Source organism: Centruroides vittatus, unplaced genomic scaffold (assembly GCF_030686945.1).
Source record: "Centruroides vittatus isolate TY-2023 unplaced genomic scaffold, ASM3068694v2 contig_245, whole genome shotgun sequence".
In the NCBI taxonomy this organism is placed as follows: Eukaryota; Metazoa; Arthropoda; class Arachnida; order Scorpiones; family Buthidae; genus Centruroides; species Centruroides vittatus.
In genome coordinates, this window is record NW_027121548.1 from 1 (window position 1) to 7,969 (window position 7,969).

General features: G+C 31.0%; 2 long non-coding RNA genes across 2 annotated transcripts; both read left to right on the forward strand.

The window, feature by feature from the left end:
* The first annotated feature begins 6,176 nt into the window (after positions 1-6,176).
* On the forward strand, positions 6,177-6,399 carry LOC136971305 (uncharacterized). Its single transcript, XR_010880139.1, has 2 exons — positions 6,177-6,242; positions 6,316-6,399. It is a non-coding gene; the product is annotated as an uncharacterized lncRNA (long non-coding RNA).
* Positions 6,400-6,694: 295 nt separating this feature from the next.
* LOC136971306 (uncharacterized) lies at positions 6,695-7,132 on the forward strand. Its single transcript, XR_010880140.1, has 2 exons — positions 6,695-6,983; positions 7,062-7,132. It is a non-coding gene; the product is annotated as an uncharacterized lncRNA (long non-coding RNA).
* Positions 7,133-7,969: the final 837 nt, after the last annotated feature.

Here is a 7,969-nt window from a genome sequence, read left to right on the forward strand (position 1 = left end):
AATTCGTTTTTAACAAGTGGATATGGTTTGAATTCGAACTTCTCGAACATTGGCGTTAGGTGATTCCGAAATTAGCAAGACATTCGGTAGCGTTTATCCCTCGGATTTATTACCTCAAACAATCGGAAAGAAGAGAAGCTTTATCGTTAATACGGAGAACAGCAAAAATCCCGGACGACACTGGATAGCTCTTTTTTTCCGAAATTCGACTTGTTATTATTTTGACTCATACGGACTACCGCCAAAAATCCCTAACATTATAAAGTTCATAAGACAAAATTCCAAGGAGTTGCGCTGGAATCGAAAAACGCTCCAAGGTCCGTATAGCTCTACGTGCGGATACTTTTGCTTATTTTTTCTCTACAAAATATCGAGAAACCAAGACTTAAAAATTCTTCAGCCTAATACTAAATATTTTAATGATAACTATGTATTCGCTTTTGTACGCAATAATTTTCGTTTTGGTAAAATACCACCAAATATATTCATTAAATGTAACCAATGTAGCGTTAGTTTACTCAAATAAAATTTTTTTTAAAACTTAAAAAATGCGTTTTTTAATTGAAACTATAAAACATTAGTCGCTTTGTGTGGGAATCGGGTCACCTCGAATTCTTGACTTTGAATTAGGAGGCCTATCTTTGACCTAGAATGTAAAAAGATAGAGAGGGACAGATAAGACGCGACTTTGATGCCGTAGGCTAAGATGGAGACTAGCGAAAGTGAACGCATATATTAATAAACCTAGAGTATAAATACTTTCGCTTTTATCCGATTTTTTAACCCTCTCCAAGATGAGATCTCCGTCAAATGTGTCGATATTAGAGACGAAATACTTTACCAACTACAAATTAAATTTTGAAGAAAGAATGTATAAAGGAAATCACATGGTCTCCGAATCGTGGGACACGGTTCAAATATTAAAAAACTTTGAAGAAGAACATGAAATATGTTTTTTCCATAAAGGATCATGGAAAATTATGAGGCGCAATGGTAATTATCTTTTTTATATTTTAGTAAAAAAATTTTTATTTAATTACATTTTTTTAAAAAAGTATTTCGTAATTTTTCAGAATCGTCGAATATTCCAATAGAAAATATTTATTTCGTTAAATTACCAGAAACACCAAGTCTTAATATTGAATCTGAAATTAAAATTAACGTGTGCAAGAAAGATACAATTTATTATAACGGAAGAACATATTGCAATATAATTAATTTAAATGCACAATTTAAAAAAATTATTAATATCCTTTATATAGGCCCTCATCATATAATAATAAAAATGGGAAACAAAAAATTGATATTATTTGAAAGACCTACAGAAGGTAAGTTTTTCAAAAAACTTTATATAAAATTTTAAATAATAGATGTAAGAATATTCCGCAAGATTTTTCGTAGAGAAGAAAGATGCTCAATTTAAATTCTTTTAGTTTTTTAATATTCAAAATAAATTTAAGCTTTTTCCTACGACTAACTTTTTATAACTTTTTAATTCGCTTTTTTTTATAATTTCAATCTTAAACTTCTTACCTTCGCAGATCTTATAGGCGCGGTTGATAGCGATACATCGACTAATCCTATCGATCGTCTCTTATATTTAAAAACAATTGTAAGTCAAAAAGCAACCGTTGCATTTAGACACAATGACTAAGTATCTTTCTTTGTTTGACAATCTTCTTTGTTTCGAAAAAGAAGAACAACTAACGCCCTCTGCTTTTTTTTTCTTGCGGATTTTCCTTACAATCTATTTTTAATTTCTAATTTAAACTATTTATAATAAAAATTTTTTTTTAAAATAAATATACAACATAATATTTATTGTTTTTTAGGACACATTTGATGGAGATCTCATCAATTTTTTTTATTGTTAATATAATCCTTTTTTTATGTAACTTTTTTTGTATATATTTTGTTTTTTAATATAGCCCAAACTTTTTTGTATATTATTATCATTTTTTTTTATTTTAACTTTTTTTATTATAACTTTTTTGCTTTTATTTATAATAAAAAGAACAAGAGAGAGAAAATTGTGTCGTTTATTTAATCGTCGTCGCGACACATATTTGTCGACAGATGGGGACCTGGCTTAACAAAAAAAACTTATAAAAATAAAAATATATAAATATAAAAAAATAAAAATAAAAATATATAAAAAAATATATATAAATATAAAATAAAAAAATATTGATTCTCTTAAGATGACTTAACAAAAAAATATAAAGTATACTTATAAAAGAAAGAGGAAAAAATATATATATATCGTAAAAGTATCGATAAAAACCAAATAGCAAACGGCGCGATCCGATTAGCGACGGACGGTTCGCGCTGTTTGTTATTTTTTTAATCGGTTTCGAAATTTCGAAGGAAAAAAATAATTTAAAAAGAAAATGAAGTTTAATATTTTGCCAACAGATGGCACCTTCGAGACTTAACAATTTAATATTTTGCCAACAATGGCATTGGCTTAACGAAAGAAAAATATCTTAAAGTTATATATATAATAATATTAATTCTCTTAAATAAAGAAAAAAATATTGATTCTCTTAAGAGAGAGTCGTAAAGAGAAATAACATCGTATTCTAAAGTCGTATTGTAAAAAATAATCTCTTAACTAAAAAAATCGTTTCTCTTAAGACTCGGCGCGGCGGCGTATTCTAAAAACGCTCGCTCACATTTCGCGGTGAAGTATATCCGAAGGGGCAACAAAAATGGGCGTGGTTTTAATGTCTACGAGAGCTTTTGGAATACAAATATCGTAGAAACGCTCGAACGATTCAACGGTTTTTGCCATTTTTAGCCCCTGGTGGACGTCTTTCCCCCGAAATGTTGAGCGATACTGGAATAAAAGTTATAAATTCTTAAAAGTTTAACAAATTATCCCAGAGTCTCTCTCCCTAATACTACTAACGTAATACCTAGGATGATACATACCGATAAAGAGAAAGAATTTATGAATTCTGTTATTAAGGATTTATTTAAAAAACATCAAATAAATCATTATTATACTCATTCCGAAATGAAAGCGTCAATTGTAGAACGGTTTAATAAAACTTTAATAAATAAAATTTATCGCCTTATTACCTATCGAAATTCTAATGAATATATCGATAAATTAAACGATTTGGTGCAAGCGTATAATTATAGTAAACATCGAACTATAGGAATGCCTCCAACCGAAATGAAACCTAAACACCATTTACAAATTTTTAACCGACTTTACGGTAAAACGAAAACGAAAATAAAATATAGATATAAATTTAATGATAAAGTTAGAATTTCTAAGAAACGTAAAACGTTTTCTAGAGGATATTTGGCTGGATGGAGTAAAGAGGTTTTCTATATAAAAAACCGATTTCCGACGACCCCGGTCACTTATGTGTTAAAAGATTACAACAACCAGACGATTACGGGTCGATTTTATAACGAAGAACTGCAGAAAGTCAAAAATGGAAAGGTTTTATGTTACGCTTATCAGTACGGCGAGTATAGACTATTTTCCAAAAAATACTCAATCGTCCTTCACATCGAAAATTAATCCGCCGATAAATTTAAGCGGGTCGTGGGAAGCGGCATTGTCCCAGATAATAATACCTCGTTCGTGGTTTAATATAACTAGCGAAAATATTACTTACAACATAATTTCTAAAGAGACGAAGTTGAATAAAGTAAAAACTGATGATTTGACTACACTAATTCCGTTATATCCTATAGGAGAGAACAAATCAAGTAATATATTCGAAACTATTACGAATAATTTAAAAGAATTAGGAAAGGATAGTCTTATTAAATTTTCTTATAACAAAGAAGACAGCTTTGTGACGATTCAGATCGCTCAAGATTGCGAATTACGCATAAATCAAGATGCTCCTACATTTCTTTCGGCTCTAAATCACTAGCTCCGAATGCAACTTGTCGATAGAGTATAACTGCTCTAAATTGTAATGTGTGCACAACGTGATATGAACTAAGGACTATTTAAACCATTTTTTCTTCTTCTACGTAACGTTATCATCATGGACTATAAGAACTTAAGTACAAAAGTCACCAAGAACCACAAGATAAACTATGTCGTACTCTGCACTCTGTTGGAGTATGCACTAAGTCGTTACTCTGCTCATCCGTCCTCAAATCAGCGAACTTCGACCAGAAGACCAAAAGGAAAACTGTGGATTTTTTGTGCTTTGTGAAAACTTCCTATTATATGATGTACTCCAACAATCTCAAAATGCCAAGGAGTGATAAACGACACTAACAATAGGTAACTGAATGAACAGTGACGATGAACGACATCAGTAAAGAAAAAAAAGTGTCATGAACACTTTTTTTTGGAAACGGCAAAGTGATGTGAGGACCACCACCGCCCTCCAAAAACATCTATATATATTATATATATATATATTGTAAACTTATTTGTAACTTTTGTTTATTTACTTTATATCCTTTTTATTATGTATTCACATGAACCTTAATTGTATCATGGATAACAACCGAAGATGGTAAGAGGAAATCTTCCTATTCTACCAATCTAGGGACCCCCCCTTTTTTATATCAAGTAAGTAGAATAAAACGGTTTATCATTCAAAATATCACAACATGCCAGAGAAAAGATGAAAAGCAACCAAATAAACATTGCATTCGACAATGTCTACATGAAGAACTTAGTCAAAGCAATCAACAAACAATGACTAAGAGCAAAGATGAGTCATGACAACCCAAAGATGACTGTGAAAGCCTGATGTCATCACAGAATAAAAAGACACCAACTCAGAGATGACTCTATGAAAGTTCAACGTCATAAGAAAAACACTGCCAATGAATCATCACCTGATGATAAACTCTCTTACGCTGAAAAGGTTTAAATAAGCAGAGCTCCAGTCAGAAACAAGCAGAGTCGAGAAAGAAGGCAGTCAGAGTGAGGACACGATCCCGTCAGAAGGACAGCTAGCAGGAAACAGCGAAATAGTCAGCAATTGTGGATACAGTTCCAACCCGAGAAAGAGTGACTTAAGAGAAGACAACTCAAAACGAGCAAGAACCAGACGAAGTGCAGTGAACACCGGAAACCTCCGCAGTCTTGGCCGTCAAGTCAACGTCACAAGAGAAGACATCTTGTTATCTGGTATGTTGTGAGTCGCGGAATACCCCCCTATTAGGTACCCCCCTCGTTGAATAGAAAAGAATAGGCAAATTTCCAAAAAAATCGGTTTTTATAACTCTGTTCTAAACTTTCGTTTATGTTAATAAATGTCCTTAAATTGGTTAAATCTGACTCTGCATTCTTCCTCCTGAGAGACTCATTCCTGGACTTCAGAGTGACTCTTACCCTCGCGCCTTAATCATCTTTTTTATCTCAAACGGTGGTGTGTCCGACAAAACACACCTGGTGGCAGGACTCTACCTAGAAAAGTACGTAATAACCCTTTTACGGCCCGATCTCCACAGTTGTCTTTTAATAGACATATATAATTTAAATTGTAATTTTTAAAATTGAAAAAATTATATTTTACATTTCCATTAAATGCGGTATTAGAAACTAAACCGATAGTCATTCTATAAGGTAATTGCCCAATTACTGCATTTGAAATATTAGTAGACTGTATTCTGCTACTTAAAGTAAAAACTTTTATATCTGCTCTTCGAAATGGCATTTTTATGACACCCGTTTGCAACGCTTTTTCTATGCCTATTTGAACAGATGAACTAACATCTACTTTGTTAATTTTTAAAGATGCATTTTTAATAATAGTTTTATAGTTATCATTAGATGCCATTAAAGCAAAATTATCCTTAGATCTTTCCAATTAACTGAAATAGCGCATTTTATCGAGTGGCGCAAGAGAAAACAAAGAAGAATTAGAAGGATACTTATATTTTATGGGAAGGGAAATAAAAGTCAACAAAAAAAGAAACAAAGGGAAAAAAGAGAAAGGCGGGAAAGGTACCTGCAGCGACCCTCTCTGCACCGTACGCAATTTGACGATTATTTGGGGCAGAGCAGCCATTGGAGGGGAGATTCAAGAACTCCTCCTCAACCTCTCCCCCCTCCCCTGAAGTTATTTATATAATGTTCATCCCTGCATCCGGGAACATTATATAAGAAATCCAACTTAAAATGAATTGTAAGTATATTTTTCTTATATATCTATATTTAATTAATAATATAATAAATAGGGAAAATATTTTAGATTTCGGTACTTTGGATTCGGGTGCATTAGATTGGAATACTTCATATTCAAGATGTGAGTAATAAATATAATATTTTAAAATAATGTATATATATTTATTTATTTAATTCATATTAATATAAAATAGATTTCAACCCTTGCAATGTATGGAGGGATAATGTCGGAGTAATTATAGACTTTGAAGCTTTCACAATAGATGGCATGGACCTACCGTTTAATACGTTATGTAGACAACTTGGTTTTGTGGCACAAAACTCGAATAAATATCAAAAAATTGAATTTTATAATGAAATAATTACTTTTAAAGATTTAAGTTTTGCTAATAAAAAAATGTAAGATTTGGCAACTATTTACATGGTTTATATTTAGCATATGAAAAACAATATTTCGGAAATTGGGAAAAAAGTGATAATGTGTGCAAAATTTTATGTAATTTATTTTTAAAATATAAATTTTTTTACTATAAAGGAGGAGAAATTGAAAAAAATTACTTAACTTCAGAAATATACAATGTGAATATTCCATATTTTGATCTTGAAGAACGGGGGGTGCCCAAATCTTCAAAAATTCGAGTTCCATGTCCCCATCATACTAAAATATATCCGCATTATTGCCATGCTTCGAAGAACTGGAATATAGAGAGGCCATGTCCTCATCATCATGAAATATACCCGCATATATGTATGCCACCAAATGCGTTATTTTACGGAAAAATTTGCCCATTCCACACCCAGTTTACACAACATTGCAGCTTATGCGATGTTTTTTCGTATAAAGCATTTATGATCGAACAAGGTAAGTACATTTATTATTTATTATTATATAAAAATTGGTAAATATGATTATATATATTTTTTTATTTATTTTGTACAGGTTTCTGGCAATAACTGCATTTTAAATAACTGTATGTTTTTGAAAAATAAAACAATTTTTTATATTTTAAATATTTTTATTCATTGAATTACAACATTGATTATACATTATAGTCGGTGGGCGTGCCAAATATAGATGTTGTTCGGCAAATTTCTTTACAAATTCATCATTATAAAATTTATCAGTTATACTCAGTTCTTTTAAACATTGATTTCTATTCATTTTATATAGAAAATACAGACAGAAAAATCCACAATTCATCGAATATAAACTCTGATGAACAATATTATTCCAACAGCAATTTTTAGAATTTCGTTTAACAAATGTAATAATTTTTGGTTTTGTTGGTTTCATTCCATAACTATCGTAGTAAAAACAGGTTTTTCCATTCGAAAAATGCGGATACCCAATGACTTCCAGGCTTATTTTTTTCGTCTAGATTAATTATAAATGATTTATATTTACCGATGCAAACGGGTAAATCATCGGATGCGAAAACTCCTCCGAAAGTTCTTTTAATTTTTTGGTCACTGGAGGCCAATTTCCATAACGTAATAGTATTCATTAGTAATCTACAAATACTGTCCTTGAGTGATCAATTTCAAGAGTGTTATTATATTCAAGTAAACAAATAACGTTTACAGTTTCTAATATAGCGGTTGCAAACTTTAATTCAATTGATATGTTTCCTTGTTCGCTTACACTAATATGCGATTCTGATGCCGAACGATCGGGAGAAAGATCAAAAGAATATAAAGTATAGCCATCTTTATAATCCCGGTAGGATATATTTGTAAATTTATGGTGATTAATACATCCTATATCTTCAAATAATGATATAAAATTTCTTGCGTATATGCTATTTGTATAATCGGGCGTGTACGGTTTTGATGGGATCATTTGGTTGT